This window comes from Rutidosis leptorrhynchoides, chromosome 5, assembly GCF_046630445.1.
Source record: "Rutidosis leptorrhynchoides isolate AG116_Rl617_1_P2 chromosome 5, CSIRO_AGI_Rlap_v1, whole genome shotgun sequence".
Taxonomy (NCBI): domain Eukaryota; kingdom Viridiplantae; phylum Streptophyta; class Magnoliopsida; order Asterales; family Asteraceae; genus Rutidosis; species Rutidosis leptorrhynchoides.
The window spans coordinates 418,189,664-418,201,910 of NC_092337.1; the positions used below are offsets into that span (position 1 = coordinate 418,189,664).

General features: G+C 36.5%; 1 long non-coding RNA gene and 1 pseudogene across 1 annotated transcript; one reads left to right on the forward strand and one right to left on the reverse strand.

The window, feature by feature from the left end:
* Window positions 1-7,102: 7,102 nt before the first annotated feature.
* Window positions 7,103-9,888, reverse strand: LOC139849984 (putative F-box/FBD/LRR-repeat protein At4g03220; annotated as a pseudogene).
* Window positions 9,889-11,128: 1,240 nt separating this feature from the next.
* LOC139846638 (uncharacterized) lies at window positions 11,129-11,912 on the forward strand. Its single transcript, XR_011759118.1, has 3 exons — window positions 11,129-11,389; window positions 11,585-11,796; window positions 11,873-11,912. It is a non-coding gene; the product is annotated as an uncharacterized lncRNA (long non-coding RNA).
* Window positions 11,913-12,247: the final 335 nt, after the last annotated feature.

Consider the following 12,247-nt stretch of genomic DNA (forward strand, 5'->3'; position numbering starts at 1 on the left):
CGGACACACCATGAGGATGACGTGACTTCAGAGGAATTCGTCACTCTCCGTAACAACGGAGACAATGTTAGCGTCTTTGGAGCCATTTGCCGGATTAGCTCCACCGGGACAATTAACCCTTACATATCCAGTCTTCCCGCACTTCCAGCATGTCAGATTCTTTCTAGAGTTTCTCTTCTGCCTATCCGAACACAACACTATCATATCTCCTGATGACGAGACCCCGTTACCTTCCAGTCTTTTCTCCTCGGATAGGAGCTTGCTAGTAACGTCTTCAAACTTCAGAGTTTTCTTCCCATACATCAAAATAGGTTTCATGTGTTCATAAGACGATGATAAAGATAATATCAACCTCAAAGCTTTATCTTCATCATCCGTTTTAACTCCAATAGCCTCTAGTTCTGAAACAATACCGTTAAGAATACTTAGATGATCTGAAATCTTTGAACCCCCATCCATACGCAGAGTATGAAATTGTTCTTTAAGACACAACCGATTTGAGATGCCCTTGCCCTGGTACAACTGCTCTAGTTTAACCCAAAGCTCCTTTGCCGTTGATAACCCGTGCACATTTGCAAGCACGTTCTTTGCAAGACACAAACGAATCGCACTTGCTGCCCTCAAATCCATATCATCCCATTCTTCTTCATCGAACTTACTGCTAGAATCACTGCCAGGAACAAGGGTGGGTTTACCCTTCAAAGCCTTGTGTAAACCGGACTGAATCAACACATCCTTGACTTGAACCTGCCATAAGCCAAAATTGATCATCCCATCAAATTTCCCTACATCAAACCTCATTGGACCGAACTTCGACATCGTATCCGTATCCTATAGACAACAACTTTCTCTGATTTTGCTCACGTTTCGAATAGCCAAAAGATGTAGCAGGTAGCCAGGACCCTTTAAATCGGAAATCCACAACTCGCCACTAACAAATCCAACTATTATTACGAATCAGAAAAAATATTGTCTAACCAGATACCCTATACGATCAATAGAACTCGTTTCTGATGTGGACGATCCACTCCCGTGGCAACCACAGAGCATACTCCGACTCCTATAACCGAGACCCCCGTCAAACCTGACGCTCTGATACCAGTTGTTGGGAAATTACGGTCTCACTAATTCCCACCACCCAGCCCAACAATAATAGTAAAGAAATAAAAACAATGCACAACACAAGATTTAACGTGGAAACTCCAAAACAGGAGAAAAACCACCGGCCCCCAAAGAGAAAAATACACTATATCACAAATTGTTACAATGATATAGACGACTCTCTTAAGCCAACTACACTCTCCAAAATATTTAACTAATACAACTTTCAAACAAGGGTAAGAAAGAAAGAAATAATCAAATACTTAAAGCGTATTGATTGGTGCTATTTGGAATGAAGACTTAGCCCCTCTTATATAACCAAGTCACTCACCCCTCACATCTTTCTCCCACCTATGTGGGATACACATATCTTCTACTAGCCAAAATAAACCAACAAACCGCAAGTAATACTTGAAATAATGACGATAAAGGAACACCAAGATTTAACGTGCAAAACCCCAATAGGGTAAAAATCACGGGCAAGGAAAGAAATGTTTCACTAATATGAATAATAGGAATTACAATTCTCTCTAATTACAAGGATAAGTACCAAGTTTTATATCTCTTGTAATTAGGAGATTTATCACTTACTAATTCTCTATTAGACTACTAGAACACAAGAAGGAAGAATGTGTTGGGATGATTTGAATGTGCTTCCATTGCTCTCTATTTATACTAGAAGAGAATGAGAGTAGGTGAGCATATTGTCAAATATGGTGGATGGTAAACACCTACTACCTTGAATAATTCTAAATTGGCATGTAATTGTGTGTTACAAATAAGACTTTTAGCTTCCTAATTTCACCAACTCCAAATATTATTCAACAATCTCCCACTTGAAGATCTAATTGAAGCTCAATCAATCTTCACACGATAATCCTTCCTTGCCAATGATGTTGCTTACGTTTCCGCTAGGCCACATGAGGAACGGAACCAAATAAACTTGTCACGATTGATTGACTTTGTTAGAAAATCAGCCACATTTTTATCAGTATGAATTTTCTGCATATCCACGGTTCCTTCTTCCACTTTCTCACGAACTAAGTGATACTGAACTCGTATATGCTTTGTTTTTGAATGAAATGCCGGATTTCTTGCAAGATGCAAGGCACTCTGGTTGTCACAGAATAGAGTGATATTCTCTTGTTTGTGCCCGAGTTCCTCCAACAACATTTTCAACCATACTGCCTCTTTAGTAGCTTGAGTAGCTGCTACATATTCTGCCTCTGTTGTTGATGTCACCACAGCTGACTGCAGTTTTGAAACCCAGCTTACTATTCCACCACAAAGTGTGAAAACATATGCAATGGTAGATTTACTTTTATCGATATCACCTGCATAATCTGAATCAACATACCCTTTGACAATAAATTTCGGTTCCCCATAACATAATGCAACTTCTAAGGTTCCCTTGATGTATTTAAGGATCCTCTTTACCGCATTCCAATGCTCTTTACCAGGATTCGCCATGTACCGACTAACTACTCCCACTGCATGTGCAATGTCTGGTCTTGTACATATCATTGCGAACATTAAACTTCCCACTGCTAATGCATACGGTACTCGAGACATCTCCTTCCTCTCGTCTTCACTGCTAGGACACATAACGGAGGATAACTTGAGATTAGTAGGAAGTGGGGTTGAGATTGGCTTACTATCTTGCATATTGAAACGCTCCAAGATTTTCCTCAAATAATTCTTTTGAGAAAGCCAAATCTTCCTATTATCTCTGTCTCGGTGAATTTGCATTCCTAGAATCTTGTTTGCGGCACCCAAGTCTTTCATTTCAAACTCCCTAGCCAATTGAGCCTTCAGCTTATTAATACGATCTTTGTTGGGGCCTGCAACCAACATGTCGTCTACATATAACAGCAAAATGGCAAAATCATTGTCCCCAAACCTCTTGAAATATGCACAAGGATCTGCATAAAGTCTGTTATATTCAAGGCTCATTATGAAAGAATCACATCTCTTGTACCAACATCTCGGCACCTGTTTGAGACCATACAGAGATTTCTTTAACCTGCAAACCAAGTTCTTTTTTCCTTGTAGTTCAAAACCTTCTGGTTGAAGCATATAAATTTCTTCTTGAAGATTTCCATGAAGAAATGTAGTTTTCACATCTAACTGCTCTAGATGCAAATCAAATGTAGCACACGTCGCTAGAACTACTCGAATTGTTGTAAGTCGAACCACAGGAGAAAATATTTCATTAAAGTCCGTATCTTCTTTCTGAGCATATCCTTTAACCACCAGTCTTGCACGATACCGCTCCACTTGATCATCGCCATTTCGCTTGATCTTATACACCCATTTATTTCCAATAGATTTTCTACCTTTTGGCAATGGCACAAGTTCCCATATTTTATTTTTATGAAGAGCTTCAATTTCTTCCTGCATAGCTGTCATCCACTGAGATGCATCTGAATGATTTAGTGTCTCGCGAAGAGTTGTTGGCTCTCCTTCCTCTGTTAGAAGACAATATGTAACATTGCTTTCCATAATATAATCTGAGTGCCACCCTGGACTTTTCCTTTCCCGATTAGAAATACGAGTCGCTGGAGCTTCATCAACGACTACTTGATTTTCATCGTGCTCTAGTACTGCTTCAGAAGAATCTTTATGAAATTCGTTACCCACCTGTATCGGTATAGTTTCTTTTGAAGTGCTGACATCTTCAAGTTCTTTTTCTTCTGTAAAGACAACATCTCTGCTGATGACTACTTTGTGGGCAGTAGGGTCCCACAAACGATACCCCTTAACTCCATCATCATACCCCAAGAACAAACACTTTCTGGACTTCGGATCCAACTTTGTCGTTTCTTGAGAATTGTACATTGCGTACACAGGACTTCCAAATGCATGAATGTCAGAATAATTAACTGGTTTTCCAGTCCACATTTCCATCGGCGATTTCAACTCAATTGCAGTTGATGGTGACCGATTTATCACGTAACAGGCAGTACTTACTGCTTCTGCCCAGAATGATTTCCCCAAGCTTGCAGTTGCCAACATCGCCCTTGTTCTATCTAATAAGGTTCTGTTCATCCGCTCTGCCACTCCGTTTTGTTGAGGAGTGTATGCCGTCATGAACTGCCTTTTGATACCTTCTTGTTTGCAGAACTTATCAAATTCATCACCAGTGTATTCTCCTCCATTATCAGTCCTTAAACACTTGATCTTTTTACCAGATTCAAGTTCAACCTGCGCTTTGTAAACTTTGAAAACTTCAAACACATCTGCCTTTCTCTTGATTGGGTACACCCAACATCTCCTAGTGTAATCATCAATAAATGATACAAAATACTTTGCTCCTCCTAGGGATTGAACTGGTGTTTGCCACACATCAGAGTGAACTAATTCTAGAATCAATTTACTTCTAGAATTTGATGTGTTAAACTTCAGGCGATGCTGCTTGCTGTTTACACAATGCTCACAGAAAGGTAGCGATACATTTGTAAGACCGTGAATAAGATTTCTTTCAACAAGAATCTTCATACCTTGCTCAGACATGTGTCCAAGCTTTTGATGCCATGTCATAGCAACTTTATCACTTGGACTATTCGAAGCAACAGATGCTTCCAATTCCTGTACCGTCTTGCCTTTCAGAATGTATAAATTAGCACCCACCTTTTCTCCTTTCATAAGTACAACCGTGCCTTTCTTGATTATCATGATCTTCTCATGTATCACCATCTTACAACCAAGATCATCCAGTTGTCCTAAAGACAATAAGTTCTTCTTAAAACCCTCCACGTGTCGTACACCTTGAATAGTACGAACTGTACCATCGTGCATCTTCAGAATGATATCTCCAATTCCAATGATCTTTAGTTCATGATCATTGCAACTGTATACAGATCCTCCTGAGATACGTTCATATTGTTTGAACCATTCTCTTCTAGGGGTCATGTGAAAAGTAGCTCCCGAGTCAAATAACCAGACATCAAAAAATGTCTTTCTGCCTTCATTTGCTACCACTGCCTCACTAACCAAAGCAGTCCCATCATCTAAAGTGCTTGCAATATTTCCTTGAGGATTTGAGTTATTTAAACTCCGACAATCCTTCTTCAGGTGACCTTTCTTGCCATAATTGTAGCATGTATAGGTCTTCTTCTTTTTAAACTTCGGTTTACCATGATTGTGACTCCCACTTGGGCCACGTTCCGTTGATCTCCCTCCTGAGATCACCAAGGCCTCCACTTGTCGTGAACCGGCCTGTTTGTCCTCCTTGTTATTGCGCCGATTTTCTTCTTCTAGAATAGCAGCCGCAACTTCATCATAGACTATATACTCCGGGAGAACATTATTGGTTAAGTTAATAATGAGTTGATCATACGAGTCAGGTAGACTCTGAAGTAAAAGTTCAGCACGTTCTTTTGGCTCTATATTGCAACTTAATGAAGCGAGTTGAGAAAATAGAGTATTCAAAGAATTAATGTGCTCATTAACTGAAGTAGATTCATTCATGCGTAGCGCATAAAGTTTCCTCTTAAGGAATATCTTGTTGTGGAGTGATTTGGTCTCGTACAATTTTACGAGGTGGTCCCAAATCTCTTTCGCAGTCTTCTTTTCTTCAATGCTAGACAAAACGCCATCTGCTAGTGCCAGATGAAGATTTGCGATAGCCTGGCCGTCCATCTCTTCCCATTTTTCATCAGTCAACTCGGATGGTCGTTGACTGATGGCCGCTAAACACTTATCCTTTCTCAGGATAGCTTTCATCTTTAATTTCCATAACGAGAAATTACTCCCGTTAAATTTTTCATTTTCAAATTTTGTAGACATTGCTATAATTACAATCTTCTTTTCGGCAATATTATTTTTCTTTAAATAATACCCGGGAACTTTTATCGAGTAAAAATAATCTTACTTATTTTCTGATGTGGACGATCCACTCCCGTGGCAACCACAAAGCATACGATAAGTAGATTAATACACACTAGATATTAGACCTTAGCTCTGATACCACTTGTTGAGAAAAGTGACACCGAATTATAGCAAACCGCTAGTAATACTTGAAATAATGACGATAAAGGAACACCAAGATTTAACGTGGAAAACCCCAATAGGGTAAAAACCACGGGTAAGGAAAGAAACGTTTCACTAATATGAATAATAGGAATTACAATTCTCTCTAATTACAAGGATAAGTACCAAGTTTTATATCTCTTGTAATTAGGAGATTTATCACTTACTAATTCTCTATTAGACTACTAGAACACAAGAAGGAAGAATGTGTTGGGATGATTTGAATGTGCTTCCATTGATCTCTATTCATATTAGAAGAGAATGAGAGTAGGTGAGCATATTGTCAAATATGGTTGATGGTAAACACCTACTACCTTGAATAATTCTAAATTGGCATGTAATTGTGTGTTACAAATAAGACTTTTAGCTTCCTAATTTCACCAACTCCAAATATTATTCAACATTCACAACTTGTAAACAAAGATGTTAACTAGAACCATGCCGAACATCACACCAGTCACAACTTCTTGTACACTTCCAATAGATTATACTGGTCACAATAATATCAGTAGAAAAAATTAACTTGCTTGGTCAAATGGTGTTGACAGAAAGGGTGTAGAACATAAACGTAGTTGTTATTCAATTTTTTTATCCAAATACCCGCTATGTTAATTAAGACACATCTAGCGGTCGGGTTGTGTTTCCAAAACTTTTAATCCCTTTATCAAAACATTACGGTGAATCATCGGACACATTATTACTGTATGATTTATGATGAATAGTGAAATAAAAATCAGCTTTCAAATTTGTAGATCATCTAAGAGTTAGAGCAAGGATGCAGTACTTTGAAGTGAATATAAAGGAGAATATTGACACCAAAAGTAAATAAAGTCACAAAGATAACCTAACATTTCAAGAAAGAGAAAATCATTACTCCCTTGGACATCATCATAAAACAATTCGAAGTAAAGGGCATAGCAAAAGTTACAAGACACCAAAGTAAATAAAGTCAACGTCTAACAACGATAACCTAACATTTCAAGAAAAAGAAAATCATTACTCCAATAAGTACAAATATCTTCAAGTTGACACTTTCTTTAGCAGCCACCATCTTCAAGTTAGGCATGATCTGCAAAAAATTGGGTTAGAATAACGACACAACTATAAAAGCATATGAAATCAATTCATTCAATCAGATTCAATGAAACCAAAAGCAGCTAACTTTGCAGAGTTTAAGCAACAAATTAAATTCAAAGACACTGTGACTGTAAGTACACAAGTTTTTTAGCACTTTAATTGTGTACTACCAATCATTTTAAATATTTAGAGGTCATCAAATTTGAGTTCAAGATACTCCCCCAAATTATTGTGAATGCTTTGAATAAATTAGAACTGCAACATCTATGTACATCAACTGACATTAGAGAATACTAATTGAAGAGAAAGAATGAGACAGTTACATAAGCGGATTACGTTCTAAAACAATACAATGGTTGATAGTTAGATTAATGAATAAGCAGGCAAGTAGTCGTTGTATAGAAGAATAGTTACCTGGGCAGGGCAGGTGATTCACACCTCATGGCATTTGGTTAATACTTGATGTGGAGGGTGCAGGAACCTGCAGACATTAAACATTTCTAAAAACCATATTTTGGATTACGACTATTAAATGAACTGATTCAACCAAACCCTCATAACCCACTCATCTAGCCACCTGTAACAACTATGGAAAGTCAGTCAAATATGGAATCAAAAACTTACAATTGCTGAAGATGATGTTTGTGATGGCAGTGGATGTTTGCTGCTAGAAACATCTTCAGATGTTGAGACCTTGATGTTTTTATACACATCAAAAATTCTTTTTATGAAATCGTTATTTGAGGCCTGACGAGCAATCAAGGCTTCTTCATGTGCTTCAGCTTGTTGAAGCTGGAGAGAGTAGCGTGATTCCATATGTCTCCTAAATCGTTTAGGCAACCTATCGATTAAACAAACGACCTGCTCCTTTTTTGTATTCAAGAGTTCGAGATCGTTAACTGCTTCACCAAACATATCCACAATTTCACTCAGACTAACCGTCAACTGTGTCTCCAACTTAGCCACTATCTCCTCTATTTGAGCACCCCTATCATCAGATTGAATTTGCATCATTTTTTTCTTCTTCTGTACTTGTATATCATCCATAATGTTTTCAATGACTACTTTTTTCTTATCGATAGCCTCAGTTCTCTCAGTAAGTATATTATCTTGCTCTAGAGATGCTTGTAGTTCCTTCATAACAATTTCAATGTCTGCCTTTATCTTCTCCCTAACCTCTTTCTCTTTCATTGCTTCAGTTGGTAGTTCCTGCAACCAAATTAACAACAATATCACTACCTCCATTCGATATAATATAACTACCTAGAATGTAGTACCTTCATGATGAATGTGGCATTTGGGGAGTTCTCAAGCAGGAAATTTCTAGCTTCAGTTGACATTTTAAGTTTGCACGTATCCCTCGTGCCAGAGTCTATATTCAACCTAATCAAGTTTCTAAAGGGCGAAGGCTGAGCAGACAGTAACTCCGGGAATGAGGAAATACACTGCACATATAAATAATATGTAAAGTTGTAATAAGACCTTGAAAAGGCATGTTCAAAAATTATCAAAAAAAATTATGACATGGCTAATCAAAACCACCCATTATAGTTGGTAGATGAATATGGAAATAATTGTGCATAAAGATCTACTTTTTATGATTAATTGTAATTACCTCCTCTAAGAAAAGGGTGTCAGACTGTCATGTAACGTAAGAATAATCAGACAATTACATGTCACCATAGCTAATACTACATCACTGTACCTCAATGATGTCCAAGCTAAGCGTAAGAAATCTGGCACTATGGAGCTGTTGAAGCATGTTAATAACACCATGAGCATCTTCCTGTTTATATGGCTTTTTTGAACAATATATGGACAAAATGACACTCACTTTGTTCACAGAACGAAAACATTTTTTATACCACTTTGGAGGATTGTAACCTTCGTAGCAGAATGACGAAAATCCTGAAGGGATATTCAAGTAACTCATTGAGCAATTAATTACAGTGAGATTCTCAAGTTGGGGTGCAATCACATTGATAACATTTGAGTCTCTATCACCAATATATCTAAGTATGAGATTAGAGAGTCGAGGGGTGATAATGTCAAAAACCTTAGCCTTGACCGTAATTCTTTCTAAAGTGAGGTTCTCTAAGTTGACACACTTGGAGAAAAGATCAAGGGATTCACGTCGATCATCACATAACGAAATCTCATCTAGATACAAAGTCGTTAAAGCTGGAAAATTCCATGGTTTTTTGGGTGTAAGGCAAGGCAAGGCGAACAAATGTAGGTTCTAAAGGTGAGATGCTTAAGAGTCTCAGAGCTAAAGAGACAAGGAGGAAATTCATGGTGCTTTGTGGGACTACTAACAACAGTTAGTTGTTGGACGTTGTGAGAAAACGCATAACTTACAATCTTTCTCACAAAAACCTGAGTAGCTGCTCCATAGAATCTTAGTTTTACAGAAGAAACTTCTACTTGATGGTTGCGTTGAGAAAGAACATGTTTCACGAATTTTGCAAACTTGGGTAAAGTTTTAAATTCGCTACTTGAAAACTTGAGAGAGGGCATCGATGTCCAGATAAGCTTCCATCTTGGAGACAACAACAAACACGTTTGAACCACAAATTTAGTGTCAAAGCGAGATAGGATTTGATGAATAAGCTCATGAGGCAAGCCGCTCAATCTATCTTCATCGAGCGCTACTTTAACATTTTTATGATCAAAATCCATTTTCTTTGATATAACGAATGATAACCTGCAGTTCACGTGCAGAAATTCAAATCAACTACGTGCATAAAAAGATGATTACTATTGATGAACATGCAAACAAACCCAACTATTGATACCATGATTGTTCTTATCATCAAATGTCTCCCCTCAGGGGTCCATTGGGCAAAATTTGTTTTTTCCTAACATCAGGCTATCAGGAAAAATCAATACATTTTTCCCACTTTAGTGGGTGTGGCTAAGTAATACACCTTTGTTTGCAAACTTGAGTACTCTTTTAGCAAGCTAATAATTTATGGTTATGGTGTTTACCAAATCATAATCAAAACACTGTGATTTCTTTAATATGTAGCAAACTAAATTAAGGATACAAAGTTGACACAATCATTCTATTTCTAACTAACTGTGGTCATGATTTTGCAAGCATTATAAGAGTGAATAAATACCTAAAACAAATTATTATATTTAACAGCCAAAATTACAGCCAAAATTAGTGATAAGGAAACTAATTAACTAGTTAAGAACTTAAGATAGTAATAAAAATGTATAAAAATGTTCTAAAAAGGAAAAACTTCAAATTATAGTCACTCGTATGACCATCGCAGATGGCTTAGCTATGCAACTTAAAATATAATAACAATCATTCGATAGTACGGATACAATAATGATTACATCAAACAATTAGTACACGATGATAAACCCTAAGCATTTCAAAATTAAAACTTATGGAAAAGAGTGAAACCGCACTGATGTATAATTGATGAATCAATGCACGATTGTGTACCTTTGATCTTTGAAGAAGAATAAGAAAAGAAGAAATTACAAGTGAAATGACGATTTATGTCAATCGTGCGGCTCGTGCCCAAATGCTGCTAGGTCACCAACTAACAAACAAAAATGGAAACTGCATTTGATTTTCCGGCATATTTATTTTAGTTTCGAACAAATCTCGCATCGGTTCTTCGGGTTGAAAACAAGACCGAAACAATAAGGGTCGGGTTGGTACCTAGAATTGTGTTTTGCGTATGCCCATACAGGTGCTTGATATAAATAAGTTCAACAAAAATCTACAAATCCGGAAATACTAATGACAGAAATATTTAAAATAACAAAAAAATCTTAGAAGTCTTACCTTTCAAAAATCTCTTTATCTCTTTTTATATTATAATAACAAAACAATAAATAGATCATCTAAAATTCTACCTCTAAACCATTCAAATTTTTTAATCAACATTATAATAATTGTCTTATAACTAAAATACCCTTATAATTAGAAAAACACGGGATGAAGGCAAGAAAATATGGGTTCTTTACATATTCATTCATTCACGTTCAAACTACATGGAAAAACCCTAATTTTCTCCCAAAAAATGTATAACCAGCCGTTCTAATCCATTCAAATTATCAATCGATATTGAGTAATAATCAATATATTCAAATCATGGGATTACACGAGTTTATTCATTACGAAGAATATGAAATCGAAAATCGAAATCGATAAGTGGTACGTTTAATTTTAAATATGTTGTTAATCTTTGATTCTGAATTCCATATTAATTTTTTGTTCTAAATAGTTTGTTACTATTTCAGCTGAATGTCATTTGGATTTGTATTATAATTTTGATTTTGATTTTGTAGATTATTTATATTTATATTTGAGTTTGAGTTTTTTATTTATTTATTTATTTATGAAATATAGAGTTGCTGGATAATGATATTTAAGGTTAATTTGTTGAAAAGTGGGAAACGAAAGGAAGTGGCTTATGGAACGTCTAAAATAAATTAGAGGCTGGGTCGATGCCCGAGTGGTTAAAGGGGACGGACTGTAAATTCGTTTGTTGATGAGGCGGCACCCGGATTTGAACTGGGAAAAATGCAGTGATGAACCAGTTTGTTAGTGACAACATGGTGGTGCGTATTACTGTCTCGTATAATAATTTTTATCAGCTTGTGTATGATATTGATGTAGAGTTATTCTATTTAATAGGTGAGTATTGTCGGGGTTTTTTCAGAAGAGGATATCGAGTCTGTTGGAAGTTAAACTTGATTTTGGGCTATGTGTTTTGGATATGGGCTTGCAAGTATACAAATATATGGATCAAGATTGTAGTCCAATATCTAGAAACTTCTTGTAATATCTAGTAGTGAAAGTGAGTAGAAACATCTTGTAAAATATCTAAGATAATATTTAGGAAATATCTAGATAATACTTAGAAAATATCTAGATATTAGTAGATGATGGAGAGTTTTAGACTACTCCATTGAGTAGTATAAATAGAGGGTTTCACCCCTCATTTGTAATCAAGCAACAAAGCAATTCAATAAGCAATAAAAGAAAAGCTTTCAAGATCAATAAAACTTC